Below are 18,814 nucleotides of genomic sequence, written 5' to 3' on the forward strand. Positions count from 1 at the left end.
AGTTGTGAATGTAGATGAGTCTTGTTCAAACTATTGCGTACAATTGTGGTTGGGCGGGTCAAAAGCTACTGGTCAGAGTCGTGATTGACAGTTTGTTAGTTCTGAAAGAGTAGGCTAGTCATACTACCGTGCTCAAGTTCTAGAACATCGTAATTGATTACCGTTATCATTTATTTCCGTCATAGGTGTAGTCCATGAATCCCTGCGAATATCCTAAAGCCCGGCGTCCGTTTATAATTGCTTTCACCTTCGATTTTTATTTGCTTTTTACTTGCTTTGCTTTTTAGTTTAGATTTAGTGACACCCAAAACCAAAACCCAGTTTATTTAAGTTCTTGTCTGATATAAGCATTAGTGTGAATTCGTACTGAAGCAACTAAGTCTTTGTAGATCGATACCCTAAGTACTACAACGCACATCTGTGCACTTGCAGACATTTAGGTGTTAAAATTTAGAACCTGAAGCTTAGTAAACACACCCCCGTTTTCCATTTCATCAAGTTTTTGGTGCCGTTGCTAGGGATTTAGATCTATTTCGTTGCGAATCTCAGCTTAAATCCATTAGAACCCTTGTTTATTTTTACTTTTTCTTTTGAATGTTTCAGGTTACTCGACAATGGGAGAGCGGGAAGATGTTCCCGTAACTCTCGGTGATCCACCACCTCTCATGGATGATAACCGGAGCAATGAAAGCTTAACAAGCCGATCGATGATGATGACAAGCTGATCGGAACGATAAAAAGGGAGGATGATGATGAGCTAATAGGAAACTTCGATTCACTCGAAAAGTTACGGGATATTGAAGAGCTATTCAACCACCCATACCAGAGGATGGTAAAACCAAAATAAAGGTACCCCATATCAATTTAGTTCAATAGAATCAATACTATGGTTACTCAACCAAACACACGATGGACCATATCGAGTCGTTTGAAGAATTATATGTGATAACACCGGATTTTGACCGTTTTTATGGATCGTTTTAATATATTTTGCAGGTGTTTAACTCTGTTTTCAATGGTTTTTAAGTAATTTCAATGCTTTAGAGTTTTAAAAGACTTTTCAGGAGACTTGGACTAAAGATGTACAATTTGGAACAAATGAGCGATTTTGGATAAATGCATACCGTCAGAAATATGATACTCGATGAAGACCTTCTCACCGTCTGATCATCCCCAAACTTTGAGACAACATAGAGGAGACAACCAGCTTTCTAATGCAATTAGTTTGGAGACAAACCAACGGTAAGATCTTCATATATTCCGGATGCACTAAAGATAGAAAATGCATTCTCGAAGGAGAGCATAGGCCGCGACCGCGGCCAGACCATGATTCCCCGTGGTCAGGAACACCGCGATCGCAGCCAGACAACATTGATGTCCGAAAGTGATCTCATTCAAGCCCAAGTTCAGCCCACTACATATTCTTCAAACCCTAGACGTTTCCAACGAATCAGAAGGCTATATATACTCGTTTTAGGTCATTCTAATGACCAAGTTGTGGAGAGAGAGCAGAGAAGGGCCACACGCCTCGGAGTAGCCGTCTTCGGGAGAGGAAGGAGTCGTCGAAGGAGTCATCATCGATATCCATCTTCATCCTTGTTCTTCGTTCTTTACCTTTTTCTTATTTAATTTCCAGCAAACTACAATACTTCTGTGATGTTTTCATACACTATGATTGAGTAATTCCCTTGTTGGGTTTTAAGGGATTTTTCAAAGGGATTCATGGATTGATTTCTGATTTGTTAGATTAGGGTTTATCTTTAGAGTTCTTCGTCTAAATCTGTGTTTCGTTTATGTGGCTTGGATCGATCATCTAGCTACTGCGATTAGGTTGATTTACTCACCGAAAGTGTTGTTGAATCGATTAACCCTATTTAGATGAACAAATTCTCTTAGACGGCGTGAGTCGATATAAAGCGTTTTGTGAAATTATCAAACTGATTTGTCTAGATACTTAGAGAACTGAATAGGAGTTTAGTAAATCTGAGTGAATTGATTTATGATTAATACGACGTGAGTAGGTTAGTCTGGGTTTGATTTAAGGAACATATCTATAGAAAAACTCTATGTTTAAACCTCTTGGTAGCTAGTCTATGATTCCCGGCGAATTCCCTAACGCCCAACACTTTCTCGTATTGATTTGATCTTATTGTTTACTAGATTTTAAGTTTATTATTTTCTATTTTCGTCATTGTTCACAACCCCCAACCAAACACCCATATTTTCATCTTAGCTCAGTTCTCATCTCAAGTAAACTCGTATTGCAGTTACTTGGTTTTCAGTGGATCGACCCCTAAGTACTACAACGTACATCTGTGCGCTTGCAGAAAACTAGGGTTAAAACCTGAGCACATCAAGTTTTTGGCGCCGTTACTGGGGACCTTTAACGTTGCCTATGAGTTTCAGGTCAGAATCGGGTCTAAGGTACGTTCTCTTGTTCATTTTTGAAAAAAAAAATAATATATATATATATATATATATTTATTATTTTATATAAAATATATATTCATATATATAAATTAATATAAAAACGAATAAATATAAATCTATATATATAACTATAAAAAAATTAATTATTATTTTATATAAAAGTATATATATATTAACATAAAAATTTATATATATATATATATATATAAACTAAAAAAAAAAAAACACACACACACAATAATTTGAGATGGGCGATAACAATAGACACTTGCAATAATCCATGCGAAGCAGTTAATGCAGCTGAGATTAATCATCAACTTGGAGCACAAGATCACGCCCATATGAACCTCCAATCTGCTCCAAAATCATCTCCAACCTCTCAAGACAACAAGCTCGAGCTTATGGTGCAACCACTTCTTACGAAGCTGAAAAGATTAGCAGATGATGTGGATATAAGAGTGGACTGTTTATACACTGACCTTAATGGTAAATTTGAAGCTCTTTCCACTCATGTTGATAGCATGGACGTGCAGCTATCACAAACCATAGATAGTTCAAAAAGCACTGAAGTTATCGAGAGACGAATCGCTGAGGTACGTGAAAAAATCGCCCAAGACACTTGCAACCTTGAGCTTAAGTTAGACAACATGAATGATCTTGGGTACAAGTTAGACATCATGTATGATCACCTCAACAAGAACAATGAGGAGTCACTTGAGAAGTTCACTAATGATGCGATTGTAAATGGGGTATTGTTTCATTCTACTAAGCTTCAGGTTTTAAATTTATAACCCCTAAATGTCTGCATGTGCACAGATCTGCGCTGTAGTACTTAGGGTATTGATCCATAGAGACTTAGTTGTTTCAGTATGAATTCATGGCAATGCTTAAATCAGACTAGAAATAAATAGTTTTGGGTTTTGGTTTTGGTTTTTGGTTGTCACTAAATCTAAACTACAAAGCAAAGAAATTAAATGCAATTAAAAACGGAAGCAAGTGCAAGCAAGTAAAAATCGAATGTAAAGCAAATAAAATCGAAGGTTGTAATCAATTAAAGACAAACGTTGGGCATCAAGGGGTTTCGCAGGGGTTCATAGACTAAGCTATGTCGATTTTAAACAAGTGATAAAGGTAAACAACTACATATGTTCTAGAACTCGAGACACGGAAGTATGAATAGCCTACTTTCGCAGCACTAAACAACTATCTCTCGCAACCCTGATCAGTAGGTTTCCACTCTGATCCTGGAAGGGAGAAGATGCAATAGCAGAACAAGACTCATCAACATTCACAACTCAACTACAGGTAGGTTTCCACTCCTATATAATTATTGCTCGTTTCACCCTAGTTCAGACAATCAATGAAAGCTTTCGCAACATATCATACCAGATCGGCTTCTAAGTGGCCAGCAGAGAATCACGCAGTAAGATTAAAGGCAAACGAAGAACATCTAGAAGAAAATAAATCCTAAATCTATCGATTCATAGATAAGACACACAAAATTCCCTTTGAAAAATCCCTTTAAACTCAACTGGGTAACTACTCAAACATATTGTAACAAAGCATCACAAAGTACTGAAATTTGCAGGAAGTTAAATAAAAGAGGGAAGAAGAACGAAGAACAGAGTCGACGGCGGAGGCGCGATGATGCTCTCCTTCGGCGGCTCATTCTTCTAAAAGGGTGGCCTCCCTCTCTAGGGTTTTGAGTCTCACACGAAAATTTAAGTACAGAAAAGAACACACCCTTTAGAATGACCTAAAGGAGGTATTTATAGCTTCTGGAGTGGTCCTGGACACTTAGGGCTTCAAAAATAACGAAAGGAATTGATCTGGGCTTTAAATAAGTCGTCTGGAAAGTGAACGACCAATGTCCGCGGTCGCAGTCCCGGCACATGGCTCTCTTCCGAAACTGTATTTTCTGCCATTCTTTCATCGGGATTATCTGAAGATCTAACCGTTGGATTTTCTCCAAACCAAGTGCATTAGAAAGCTTATCATACTTCTGACGGTCTGCATTTATCCAAAATTGCTCATTTGTTCCAAATTGCATATCTTTTTCCCAAGTTTCCTGTAAAGTCTTTTGAAACTCTAAAACATTGAAAACACTTTAAAAACCATTGAAAACAGAGTTAAAATACCTGCATAAGACATAATTATGATCCATAAAAGTGGTCAAAATACGGTGTTATCAACTAACCTCTCAACTCATGTTATGATGCTCTAGAAACAAATCGGACAAGTTGGAGAAAGTGTGAAGAGACAAGATGATCATCTTCCGGGAAAAACCGTAGACAATGCAATGTGGCGTTGCAATGTCATAGACACTGATGGTGAGAGAGAAGTCACGCCTATTCCTAGCAATCAGGACACTGAAGTTGAATCTCCAGCATGTCCTGAAGGGTATGATGCAATAGGAAATGTTCTACACCAAAGGAAGCTTTATAAGATAAATGATTCGGTGAAGTTTGTCTTCCCCTGCATAATTGAAGGTGTGGAATTTCTTAACTCTCTATGGGACACATGAGAAAATGTGAACGTGATGTCTAAAGCAATTGCAACCAAGCTGGGGATGTGTGATATCAAACCTCCTCACGGTTCTGTTAAGTTTGGAGACAATTCAAGTACAATTCCGAACGATTTCGTAGCGGATTTGATGGTGCAAGCAGGAGGGTGTCTTGTTCCTGTTGATTTTCACATTCTTGAGAATCTCTTGAAGAAAAATGGAGTGAAACATAAGGTAGCTACACCTTATCACCCACAGACGAGTGGCCAAGTGGAGGTATCAAACAGAGAATTCAAAAGAATTTTGGAAAAAGACAATAGGACCAACAAGAAAAGATTGGTCAGCAAAGCTTGATGATGCTCTTTGGGCATATAGAACTGCGTTCAAAACCCCATTGGGTACTACACCTTTTCAACTTGTTTATGGTAAGACTTGTCATCTTCCATGGGAGTTAGAGCTCAGGGCAGAATGGGCAATAAGAAAGCTGAATTACGATATCCAGACGGCAAATGAGTTAGACGAGATTCGCCATAACGCCTATGAGAATTCTAAGATCTATAAGGAGAAGACGAAGGAGTTTTATGACAGGAAAATAGTTCATAAGACGTTCTCACCTAATGACCAGGTTCAAACGTCTAAAATTGTTTCCCGGAAAGCTTAAATCTCGATGGTCTGGACCTATGGTGCTGTGGTTTTATGGAATGGCCAAGGAGGTGATTTCACTGTCAAAGGACAACGTCTTAAGCCATATCTTGCAGACATTCAAGAAGAAAAGGAAGATCAGATCTCCTTAGCAGATGCGCCTATTTCCTCGTTTTTTGCTCTTTCTGTGATTTAGGCCTAGATTAGGCGGTAGCTAGAGTACTTACACTACGAACTCCCACCAGAGGATTTCTATTCATGGAGATTCTTTCTGACAGGATATACTAGCTCATTTTATTTGGACTTAATCTTGACTTAAATTTCTCATTAAAGCATTAGATCAGGGAAACGAATCATACATTCAGGACTCCTTTATCCTTTTTACCACTCTTTGTTGATCCTGAATGGCTAGTTAACCTTTAGCTAGTTTCCCACCGTAACACAGCCTCTTTCAAACCACATGCACTCTTGTTTTTCATTGTCCTATATGCAGATATGTGCAAAAACGCCAGAGAGAAAGAGGATCAACGCAGTTTTCAGTCACTAAAGACAGAGACCTGCGATTTCATTGGAATGATTCAACAAAAGGAGAAACTCAGTTTGCCTTGGAAAAACTTCAAAATCTTGGTAAATTTTCGTACTTTAGACTTTCTCTCTCTATAAAAGTGTTTCCTCTTCAAAAAAAAAAAAAACGAAAAAGAGAAGAAAGAAAAAAATAAGAAAGGAAAGGAAATAAAAACCTTAGAGAGTCTAAAAAGATCGAATTTTATACTTGAGGCAAGCTTGATTCGATTATTTGGAGTTTTAGAGATTATCTTTCTGATTCCCGGAAAAGATCTAAGTCTGGGGGAAGTAGCTGTTTACAACAATAGAGAAAATTATGCCACAACATTTGGCAAAGGAGAAGTGACTGAAAATCTGCGGTCATCAACAGGTCTTTCTCTCTCTTGCGGTTTTGCATAATATCTTGCATCCTCCAGTTCTTCAGGTAACCCGAAACCCTTAAACTCCACCACTTAAATAGTTCTTAATTACCAACGCCGTCTACCCTGAATGATGTTTTTAATGAGAATTCACTATGCACTTAATGAATGTAAAGAGCTAGTTTACTGGAAGCTAGATCTAAGTGTGTAGATTTTGGTGAGAATTTTCTAGACAATATCCAGATAGATGTTTTACGATAGGTTATGGTTTAGAAGGACGGTCACTGAGATATTGTTTAGTTCCTGCAGGTTTTAAAAGATTCTTTCCTGGCTTGATCTATGTTTTGTTTGAGGACAAACAAATGTTTAAGTCTTGGGGAGTTGATAACACCGGATTTTGACCATTTTTATGGATCGTTTTAATATCTTATACAGGTGTTTTAACTATGTTTTCAATTGTTTTTAAGTGATTTCTATGTTTTAGAGTTTTAAAAGACTTTTCAGGAAATTTGGACTAAAGATGTGCAATTTGGAACAAATGAGCGATTTTGGATAAATGAAGACCGTCAGAAGTATGGTACTCGATGGAGACCTTCTCACCGTCTGATCATCCCCTAAATTTGTGAAAAGATAGAAGAGACAACCACATTTCTAATACAATTCGTTTGGAGACAATCCAACGATTAGATATTCAGATATTTCCGATGCACTAAAGACAAAAAATGCAGTCTCGAAGGAGAGCATAGGCCGCGACCGCGGCCAGACCATGATTCCCCGCGGTCAGGAACACCGCGATCGCAGCCAGACAACATTGATGTCCGAAAGTGACCTCATTCAAGCCCAAGTTCAGCCCAATAGATATTCTTCAAACCCTAGACGTTTCCAACGAATCAGAAGGCTATATATACTTGTTTTAGGTCATTCTAATGACCAAGTTGTGGAGAGAGAGCAGAGAAGGGCCACACGCCTCGGAGTAGCCGTCTTCGGGAGAGGAAGGAGTCGTCGAAGGAGTCATCATCGATATCCATCTTCATCCTTGTTCTTCGTTCTTTACCTTTTTCTTATTTAATTTCCAGCAAACTACAATACTTCTGTGATGTTTTCATACACTATGATTGAGTAATTCCCTTGTTGGGTTTTAAGGGATTTTTCAAAGGGATTCATGGATTGATTTCTGATTTGTTAGATTAGGGTTTATCTTTAGAGTTCTTCGTCTAAATCTGTGTTTCGTTTATGTGGCTTGGATCGATCATCTAGCTACTGCGATTAGGTTGATTTACTCACCGAAAGTGTTGTTGAATCGATTAACCCTATTTAGATGAACAAATTCTCTTAGACGGCGTGAGTCGATCTAAAGCGTTTTGTGAAATTATCAAACTGATTTGTCTAGATACTTAGAGAACTGAATGGGAGTTCAGTAAATCTGAGTGAATTGATTTGTGATTAATACTGCATGAGTAGGTTAGTCTGGGTTTGATTTCAGGAACACATCTATTGAAAACTCTATGTTTAATCCTCTTGTTAGCTAGTCTATGATTCCCGGCGAATTCCCTAACGCCCAACACCTTCTCGTATTGATTTGATCTTATTGTTTACTTGTTTTTAAGTTTATTATTTGCTATTTTCGTCACTGTTCACAACCCCTAAACAAACACCCATATTTTCATCTTAGCTCAGTTCTCATCTCAAGTAAACTCGTATTGCAGTTACTTGGTCTTCAGTGGATCGACCCCTAAGTACTACAACGTACATCTGTGCGCTTGCAGAAAACTAGGGTCAAAACCTGAGCACATCAGAGGCGTAACTTGAGAATTGCAACATTCTTTCGACACCTCAAGTAATGGAGATTTCTCCACTAGGTCTGCAGAAGACGCTCATGTTTTCATAAACAACCTTGCAGGAAGTATCTGTAACCGGGCAAACTTTGGTAAATCTGCACTTCCTAAGGAGAGAAGAGATTTCGTAAGTTATGAAATGTCTATATCAAATAATGAATCAACTTGGATTGCAACAATCAAACAACGCACAAACAGTGTGTAACTTTGATGATTTGAACAACCCAAGTGGTTCTTATAATCAAGAGATGATGAACACCGAAGAAGTGTATACAAATTAAAGATATTCCTTTTGTACCTGATCACTGTGGGTACATTCTTTCAGACCACGGCCAAACTTGCTTTCACCATGGTCGTGTCAATCCTGACTGCGGACAAGGACCATTCCATCACTGTCGCAAGACCTACGACCGCGGCTAACCCTTAGCCAATCTTGGCTGCTCAATCTGATTACATTCCATATTCTAGTTTTCCCTCCTCTGAAGCTGAAAATCTAAACAAAAGGATTCTAGAGCTTCAAAAATCGAAGACTAGGGATATCAGTGATCTTAGCTCAAAAATAGAAAGGATGCAAGAAGATTTCAATGATAAATTTTCCACTATTCTTAGTTTGATGATCAAAGATAAGTCTAAAGACACAGATTATTCCGAGAAGGAGCCAAGTGAATGTTCTTTTGAAAGTTTAAAGGAAACAGACCCCTCTGACCATGTGAAAGCGATCACCCTTAGGAGTGGTCTAGCTTACAAAGAGCCTGAATTCCCAAAGGATCCCGAAGAAAAAGACAAGGAAAAGGAGAGAGAAAGAATTACGATTGAAGACGCTGAAGAAATAGTGGTAGGGGAGAATAATGGAGAAGAAGTAAGAGAAGAGACGTCACAAGAAATTCTCGGATATGATCCAATCCCTCCTCTACCAGCTCGTATATACAAACCTAAACCACCATACCCCAGAGCCTTAAGAGCCCCAAAAAAGCAGAACAAAAAAGCTAAGCTGAAAGAGTTAATAGATCAATTAAATGTGAGATTACGTTTCATAGAAGCTTATGTTATGATCCTGAGCAGCACTAAGGCAATGAACCTTGTAGCAGAGCTTGAACCAGTTGGAGATGCAAAAGAAGCCGAGGGAAACTTGAAGAAATGTGGATCCAGAATACAAATCAAGAGCAACAACTCATTTGACAATAATCCAAGTTTAAGAACAAGACTGAATTTAGCCCCAAAGATGTGTGTCTATTGTACTCTTTTTCCTTATCCTTGGTTTTGTCCCAATGGGTTTTCCAGTAAAGATTTTAATGAGGCAATGGATCACATCTCAACTAGGCCTAACTCATCAAAAGATCAAGGGAAATTCGACCTGGCCCATCAAGAGAAGAATAACTGAATTCTGGTTGGATTACAAGCCCAAAAATGAAGAAAAAAGACTTAGCCCAACAACAAATTCGACCAAGGCATCACAAGAGGCAAAATAAGCTCAAGGGTCATTCAAACTTAGCATTTAATTTAAGTCTTTGTGTAATTTTCGAGTTTTCTTTCTTTGACTAGATCTTTTGCTTTTCTATATAAGCATATGTAAGATCATGAATAAAATCAACCAATCTTTTTTATGAAACTCTTTTTTGCTTCGTTCACTTTTGTTCTTTGTGAGCAAATCGATTGCTGGTGTGTAATATCCAACAATCACCCTTGGCTTGTCTAGGTGTGTTATATCCTAGGAGTCAAGTTAGAAATACCAAGAGCCTTCCGCAACTCTTGTGTGACCTATCGATCCATTTTCTTTGTTCTTAGAAGTTTTCTGGCTTCTTAGAATCAAAGCCTATCCTTTTGCCAACTTCAAGTGCCAATCCTTGGGAGGATCTTATCAAGTGGTATCAGAGCTACACTTGAAGTTTGGTAATCTGTTTCTTATCATCTTTCTCACCTATTCATATTCTTTTTTTTTTGTTTTTCTTCTTATCTATCTATCTGTTCTAGTCGATCCAGCCCAGAAAAAAAAATCCAAAAAAAAAGGAAACTTGTGTTTAGAAGACTGGTAGATCGATTTCTATATTTAAAAAAGAAAAATATTTTTTAGTTCTTTCTATCTTGTCTCTTCATCTTCTTCTTGTGTTTATTGGATTTATCATCGGTTTGATTAGTTTGCTCTATAAGAACCTTTGTGAAATTCGTTGCTTTGTGAGAACACTTTGAGAGAAGAGTGAAACACTTGGAGAGATAAACAGTTTGGAGAGTTTTAAATACTTGTGAGGACTCTTTACTTTTAATCTGTTTGTTTAGTTTTGCAGGTTAAGATGTCTGACAATGGAGATCAAAACAACAATCAACAACCAAACCAATTGATGCTAGAAGCGTTGCGTGCCAATTTTCAACAAATGATGATAGCTGTAATGGAGCCAATGCAACAGAGGTTAGACCTAATTCAAAACGAGATTCAACAAGCAAGGTTCCCGGAAATAGCTCCACTAAGACAGCCTAGAGACGAAGAAGCAGAAAACTATTACAGCCATGATGGTCACTCATCTCAAGGTAGTAGAAGAAGACCTAGGGGTGAAAGAGAAGGCAGAGGGCAGCAACTACAACTTGACAACTTAGGGGGTCTTAAACTTAAGATTCCACCCTTCCATGGGAAGAACGACCCAGATGTATATTTGGAGTGGGAAAAGAAGATAGAACTTGTCTTCAATTTCCAACACTATACAGAGATCAACAGAGTGCGTGTTGCAGCCACAGAGTTTTATGATTATGCACTTAGTTGGTGGGATCAGTTGGTGACCTCTAGAAGACGCAGTGGAGAGTATCCGGTGGAAACTTGGACAGAGATGAAGGCTATGATGAGGAAACGGGTTGTTCCCAGTCATCACCACCGAGAGCTGCATCACAGACTAAGGAGGCTAACTCAGGGCAATAGGAGTGTTGAAGAATACTACCAGGAGATGGAGACTCTCATGCACAAGCTGATGTATCTGACGATAGTGAAGCAACCATGGCTCGATTCATGGGTGGCTTGAACCGAGATGCTGAAGACAGGCTTGAGATGCAACATTATGTGGATCTAGAAGAAATGCACCATAAGGCGATCCTTGTAGAGCAATAACTCAAGAGGAGGGGTTCCACTAGACCATCTTATGGAGCTGGAGTTTATAACACCAAGCCGAGCCACCAAGCAGAAGAAAGACAAGTTGTTAAGCCAAAAATGGAGGCAAATCAGTACACCACGAGTCAAGATGCAAAAGCAAAGGGCGTGGCTACTTCTTCGAAGGCTCAAAACGTGAGATGTTTCAAGTGTCAAGGGAAAGGACACTTTGCCAATGAATGTCCCAACCAGAAGATCATGATTCTCTTAGACAATGGAGATATCGAATCAGAAGCTGAAGAAGTTCCTGATTCAGAGTCATCTTTAGAAGAATATGTGGAGATGCCAGTTCAGGGAAAGCTGTTGGTAGCAAGAAGATCACTAAGTGTACAACCTAAACCCGAAGAGCAGCAGCAGAGAGAGAGCTTGTTTCACACTAGATGCCATGTCCAAGGAAATGTTTGCAGCCTCATTATTGATGGAGGGAGTTGTGCACTTGTGGCGAGTGTTACCATCGTGAAAAGCTTGGAATGAAAGTAAAGAAGCACCCAAAGCCTTACAAACTTCAGTGGCTCAATGATAGTGGTGAGATGCAAGTGAACAGCCAAGTGATGGTTCCCATAACCATTGGAAAGTATGAGGACGAAATCATTTGTGATGTGCTCCCAAATAGATGCCAGTCATGTTCTACTTGGAAGGCCATGGCAGTATGATCGAAGGGTAACCCATAATGGTTTTACAAATCACTATTCATTTGAGTTCAAAGACAAGAAGATCACATAGGTTCCAATGACTGATGTGCTCAGGTTTTAACCCTAGTTTTCTGCAAGCGCACAGATGTACGTTGTAGTACTTAGGGGTCAATCCACTGAAGACCAAGTAACTGCAATACGAGTTTACTTGAGATGAGAACTGAGCTAAGATGAAAATATGGGTGTTTGTTTGGGGGTTGTGAACAGTGACGAAAATAGCAAATAATAAATTTAAAAACTAGTAAACAGTAAGATAAAATCAATATGAGAAGGTGTTGGGCGTTAGGAAATTCACCGGAAAATCATAGACTAGCTAACAAGAGAATTAAACATAGAGTTTTCTATAGATGTGTTCCTGAAATCAAACTCAGACTAACCTACTCACGTAGTATTAATCACAAATCAATTCACTCAGATTTACTAAACTCCCATTCAGTTCTCTAAATTTCTAGATAAATTAGTTTGATAATTTCAGGAAACGCTTTAGATCGACTCACGCCGTCTAAGAGAATTTGTTACACTAAATAGGGTTAATCGATTCAACAACACTTTCGGTGAGTAAATCAACCTAATCGCAGTAGCTAGATTATCGATCAAAGCCACATAAACGAACGCAGATTTAGACGAAGAACTCTAAAGATAAACCCTAATCTAACAAACCAGAAATCAATCCATGAATTCCTTTGAATAATCCCTAAAAACCCAACAAGGGAATTACTCAATCATAGTGTATAAAAACATCACAGAAGTATTGTAGTTTGCTGGAAATTAAATAAGAGAAAGGTAAAGAACGAAGAACGAGGGTGAAGATGGAGATCGATGGTGGCTCCTTCGGCGACTCCTTCTTCTCCCGAAGACGGCAACTCCGAGGTATGCGGCTCTTCTCTGCTCTCTCTCCACGGCTTGGTCATTAGAATGACTTAAAACGAGTATATATAGCCTTCTAATTCGTTGGAAACGTCTAGGGTTTGAAGAATGAGTAGTGGGCTGGACTTGGGCTTGAATTAGGTCACTTTCGGACGTCAACGTTGTCTGGCCGCGGTCGCGGTGGTCCTGACCGCGGGGAATCATGGTCTGGCCACGGTCGCGGCCTATACTCTCCTTCGAGACTGCATTTTCTGTCTTGAGTGCATCGGGAATATCTGAAGATCTAACCGTTGGATTGTCTCGAAACCAATTGCATTAGAAAGCAGGTTGTCTCCTCTATGTTGTCTCAAAGTTTGGGGATGATCAGACGGTGAGAAGGCCTCCATCGTGTACCATACTTCTAACGGGCTGCATTTATCCAAAATTGCTCATTTGTTCCAAATTGCACATCTTTAGTCCAAGTTTCCTGAAAAGTCTTTTAAAACTCTAAAACATAGAAATCACTTAAAAACCATTGAAAACAGAGTTAAAACACCTGCATAAGATATTAAAACGATCCATAAAAATGGTAAAAATCCGGTGTTATCAACTCCCCCAGACTTAAACCTTTGTTTGTCCTCAAACAAAACATAGATCAAGCTAGGAAAGAATCTTTAAAAACCCGCAGGAACTAAACTATATCTCAGTGACCGTCCTTCTAAACCATAACCTATCGTAAAACATCTATCTGGATCTAGTCTAGAAAATTCTCACCAAAATCCAAACATAACTAGTCTGTTGATCCGTCATGCGAAAATCTACACACTTAGATCTAACTTCCAATCAACTAGCTCTCTACATTCACTAAGTATAGTAGTGAATTCTCATCAAAGGCATTATTCAGGGTAGACGGCGTTTGACATTAAAGGCTATTTAAGTGGTGGAGTTTAAGTGTTTCGGGTTACCTGAAGAACTAGAGGATGCAAGATATTATGCAAAACCGCAAGAGAGAGAAGGATCTGTTGATGACCGCAGATTTTCAGTCACTTCTCCTTTGCCAAATGCTGTGGCATAATCTTCCTCCATTGTTGTAAACAGCTACTCCCCCCAGACTTAGATCTTTTTTAGGAATCAGATGGATGAACTCCAAAACTCCAAATAATCGAATCAAGCTTGCCTCAAGTATAAAATCGATCCTCCTAGACTCTCTTAAGGTTTTATTTTATTTCCTTTCTTATATTTTTTTTCTTTTTATCTATTTTTGATTTTTTTTTTTTTTTTGCGAAGGGAAAACAACCTTTAATAGAGAGAGAGTCTAAGGGACGAAATTGTACCAAGATTTTGAAGTTTTTCCAAGGAAAACTGAGTTTTCTCCTTTTGTTGAACCATTCCAATGAAATCGCAGGTCTCTGTCTTTAGTGACCGAAAACCGCATTGATCCTCTTTCTCTCTGACGTTTTTGCACATATCTGCATATAGGACAATGAAAAACAAGAGTGCATGTAGTTTGAAAGAGGCTGGGTTACGGTGGGGAACTAGCTAAATGTGAACTAGCCATTCAGGATCAACAAAGAGTGGTAAAAGGGTAAAGGAGTCCTGAATGTATGATTCGTTTCCCTGATCTAATGCTTTAATGAGAAAGTTAACTCAAGATTAAGTTCAAATAAAATTAGCTAGTATATCATGTCAGAAAGAATCTCCATGAATAGAAGTCCTCTAGTAGGAGTTCGTAGTGTAAGTACTCTAGCTACCGCCTAGTCTAGGCCTAAATCACAGAAAGAGCAAAAAACGAGGAAATAGCGTAGAAGCACACTGGTCTAAATCATCATAGTATTGTTTATTTATGTTCCTGGTTTGAAAACTTTTTGAATAGTTTTTATGTCCAAAACAAACTCAAAACAAATCAAATTTCGTTAGTAACGGATGAACATCCTCCGCCAGACTTATTTCACACTGTGATGGAATCTAAGAAAGGATGGATAAGGAAGTAGAAATTTGAAGTGTTTAGATGTACTTACCTTGCCGGAAGAGTGAGTCGCGGTTGCACCGTCGGTCGAAGTTTGACCGGGGCCGGAGTGATGGCCGGTTTTTGGTTTATGATTTCTTCTCGTCATTTATTCGTTCTTCTTTGTAAAAACCTGAAATTAAATGAAATAAAAACAATGCAACAAAATAGAAAATAAAGATCAAAGGGAAATAAGTAAAATACCGAGTGGATTGCCTCCCACTAAGCGCTTGTTTTATGTCGTTAGCTTGACTTGGTCGTCTTTTAGGCATTATGCGCATCTGCTAAGGAGATTGGATCCTCCTTTTCTTCTTGAATATCTACAAGATATGGCTTAAGACGTTGTCCATTGACAGTGAAATCGCCTCCTTGACGGTTCCATAGAACCACAGCACCATAGGGTAAAACTTTTTTGATCTTGAAAGGTCCAGACCATCGAGATCTAAGCTTTCCGGGAAACAATTTTAGACGTGAGTTATAAAGTAGAACCTGGTCATTAGGTGAGAACGTCTTATGAACTATTTTCCTGTCATAAAACTCCTTCGTCTTCTCCTTATAGATCTTAGAATTCTCATAGGCGTTATGGCGAATCTCGTCTAACTCATTTGCCGTCTGGATATCGTAATTCAGCTTTCTTATTGCCCATTCTGCCCTGAGCTCTAACTCCCATGGAAGATGACAAGCCTTACCATAAACAAGTTGAAAAGGTGTAGTGCCCAATGGGGTTTTGAACGCAGTTCTATATGCCCAAAGAGCATCATCGAGCTTTGCTGACCAATCTTTACTTGTCGGTTCTATTGTCTTTTCCAAAATTCTTTTGAGTTCTCTGTTTGATACCTCCACTTGGCCACTCGTCTGTGGGTGATAAGGTGTAGCTACCTTATGTTTCACTCCATTTTTCTTCAAGAGATTCTCAAACACTTTGTTGATGAAGTGGGAACCACCATCACTGATGACGAGTCGCGGAACACCAAATCTTGGAAATATGATCGACTTGAACATCTTCATTACTACTTTTGCATCATTTGTGGGGCTGGCTATGGCTTCTACCCACTTAGACACATAGTCAACAGCAATAAGGATGTACTTGTTTCCAAAAGACGAAGTAAAAGGACCCATAAAGTCGATTCCCCAAACATCAAAAACTTCGACTTCTTGAATGAAGTTTTGTGGCATCTCTTTTCGTTTGCTGATGTTCCCTTGTCTTTGGCAAGCATCACACTTAGATACGAATTTATGGGCGTCCTTGAACATGGTAGGCCACCAATAACCAGCTTGTAAAACCTTCGCTACAGTCTTATCAGTAGCAAAGTGTTCAGCATAGTTAGATCCGTGACAATGAAAAAGGATTTCTGGAACTTCTTCTTCGGAGATGCACCTGCGAAACAAGTTATCTGCACACTGCTTATAAAGATATGGTTCATCCCAAAAGTACCTTTTTATATCACGCAAGAACTTCTTTTTGTTGTAGCCGAAGAATCGTGGCGGTTCGACGTCTGCTGCTAGGTAATTCGCGATATGCATAAACCAAGGAAGCTCGGAAGGTTTTGCTTTTGGAGGCGGAGCTGGACGTGTCTCTGGGGTGATTACTTTATCATTACCATCTTTCTCCACGTCTCCAATAGGGTCTTGAGAGGTCGATGTCGAGCTTGCACCAGGTGAGGTAGCTTTGCCCTTAGATTTCTTGGATTTGCGCTTAGACTTCCTTGCTTTGTGCTTTGATTTTCTCAACTCGACAACTCCCTTAGGCTCGACTAACGGGGCTTGTATAGAAACGTGTTGGCACCTTCCCTTGTTATCTCCAGGGTCTAGAATCAACTTCTCTTCCTTGTAGATGGTTATACAGTAAGAGCTTCCACCACTACAGACTGCAGGATAGAAGATTCTCTTTTTGACTTTAAAAAAACAAACTCTTCGGTTAGGATAATCAACAACTGCCCCCACTGTAGCAAGGAATGAACTTCCAAATATTAACGCCCTGGGAGAGTCATTTTCCATCTCAAGAATGTGAAAATCAACAGGAACAAGACACCCTCCTACTTGCACCATCAAATCCGTTACGAAACCATATGGAATCGTGCTTGAATTGTCTCCAAACTTAACAGAACCGTGAGGAGGTTTGATATCACATATCCCCAGCTCGGTTGCAATTTCTTCAGACATCACATTCACATTCGCTCCTGTGTCACATAGAGAGTCAGAAAATTCCATACCTTCAATTATGCAGGGGAAGACAAACTTCACCGAATCGTTTATCTTATGAAGCTTCCTTTGGTGTGGAACTTTGCCTATTGCATCATACTCTTCAGGACATGCTGGAGATTCAACTTCAGTGTCCTGATTGCTAGGAATAGGCGTGAATTCTCTCTCACCATCAGTGTTTATGACATTGCAACGCCACATTGGATTGTCTACGGTTTTTCCTGGAAGATGACCATCTTGTCTCTTCACACTTTCTCCAATTTGTACTATTTGTTTCTCAAGCATCTTGACATGAGTTGAGAGGTTAGTGAACTTCTGAAATGACTCCTCATTGTTCTTGTTGAGGTGATCATTCATGATGTCTAACTTAAGCTCAAGGTTGCGGATGTCTTGGGCGATTTCTTCATGTACCTCAGCGATTCGTGTCTCCATAGCTTCGGTGCTTTTTGAACCATCTATTGTTTGTGATAGCTGCACGTCCATGCTATCAACATGAGTGGAAAGAGCTTCAAATTTACCATTAAGGTCAGTGTATAAGCAGTCCACTGTTATATCCACATCGTCTGCTAATCTTTGCAGCTTCATAAGAAGTGGTTGCACCATAAGCTCGAGCTTGTCGTCTTGAGAGGTTGGGGGTGATTTTGGAGCAGATTGGAGATTCATATGGGTGTGATCTTGTGCTCCAAGTTGATGATTAATCTCAGCTGCATTAACTGCTTCGCAGACATTAACAGAACGCTGCTGGTTCTGGAGAAACAATTTCACCATGGCTTTAAGTTCTTCAATCTCCTTATGATCATGGGAAGTAGAACGTGATATTCTTCCTTGATCAGGACAATTGTTTCTGCTGCTTGCAGCAAGATTATTAATCAAGATGTAAGCTTCTTCTATAGTCCTTGTCATGAAGTTTCCATCGCTTGCTACATTTAGAGGCGCCTTAGATGTCCATTCAAGACCTTCGTAGAAGGTGTTCAAGACGCATGTCTCTGTAAAGCCGTGGTGAAGACATTCTCTAATGTAGCCTTTATAACGATCGCAAGCTTCATGAAAAGGTTCGCCTCCTTTTTGTTGGAACCTGAAAATCTTGTCTCTAAAGAAGTTTGATCAACAGGTGTTGTAGAAATGGTTAAGGAAGGTGGCCTTGCATTCGTCCCATGATCCAAGTGAACCAGGAGACAAAGACTTAAACCATGCACGTGCCTTATCACAAAGAGAAAATGGAAACAATTTGCACTTTATGAAATCTGCAGGAACTCCGATCGATTGCTTGGTGCTGCAGATTTCTTCAAAATCTTCAAGATGATCCATAGGGTTCTCCGATGCATTGCCATGGAACCGGTTCTGCTTGACTAATTTTATGAGCTTCGGACTTATCTCATAGTCTACGTTGATGAGTTGTAGACTAATGGGAGAACGATTCTCATAGAAAGCATACAGAGTGTTATAATCTCTTAGAGTTAAGCGATGAGCGTTTTGAAACCTAACGTGCTCATCAACGTTTTGCTGGACGTGGTGGTTATCTCTAAGTCTATCTAACCCTTGCAAGTGTCTATTGTTATCGTCCATCTCTAATTTTTTGTGTGTGTGTGTGTGTGTTTTAATTTTT

General features: G+C 39.2%; 1 non-coding gene across 1 annotated transcript; it reads left to right on the forward strand.

Annotated features, from left to right (window-relative positions):
* Window positions 1–18,199: 18,199 nt before the first annotated feature.
* Window positions 18,200–18,310, forward strand: LOC112087919. The gene has a single exon (XR_002900325.1). It is a non-coding gene; the product is annotated as a small nucleolar RNA R71 (small nucleolar RNA).
* The last annotated feature ends 504 nt before the right edge of the window (window positions 18,311–18,814 follow it).

The sequence above is a fragment of the Eutrema salsugineum genome, unplaced genomic scaffold (genome assembly GCF_000478725.1).
Source record: "Eutrema salsugineum unplaced genomic scaffold, Eutsalg1_0 scaffold_16, whole genome shotgun sequence".
Lineage (NCBI taxonomy): Eukaryota > Viridiplantae > Streptophyta > Magnoliopsida > Brassicales > Brassicaceae > Eutrema > Eutrema salsugineum.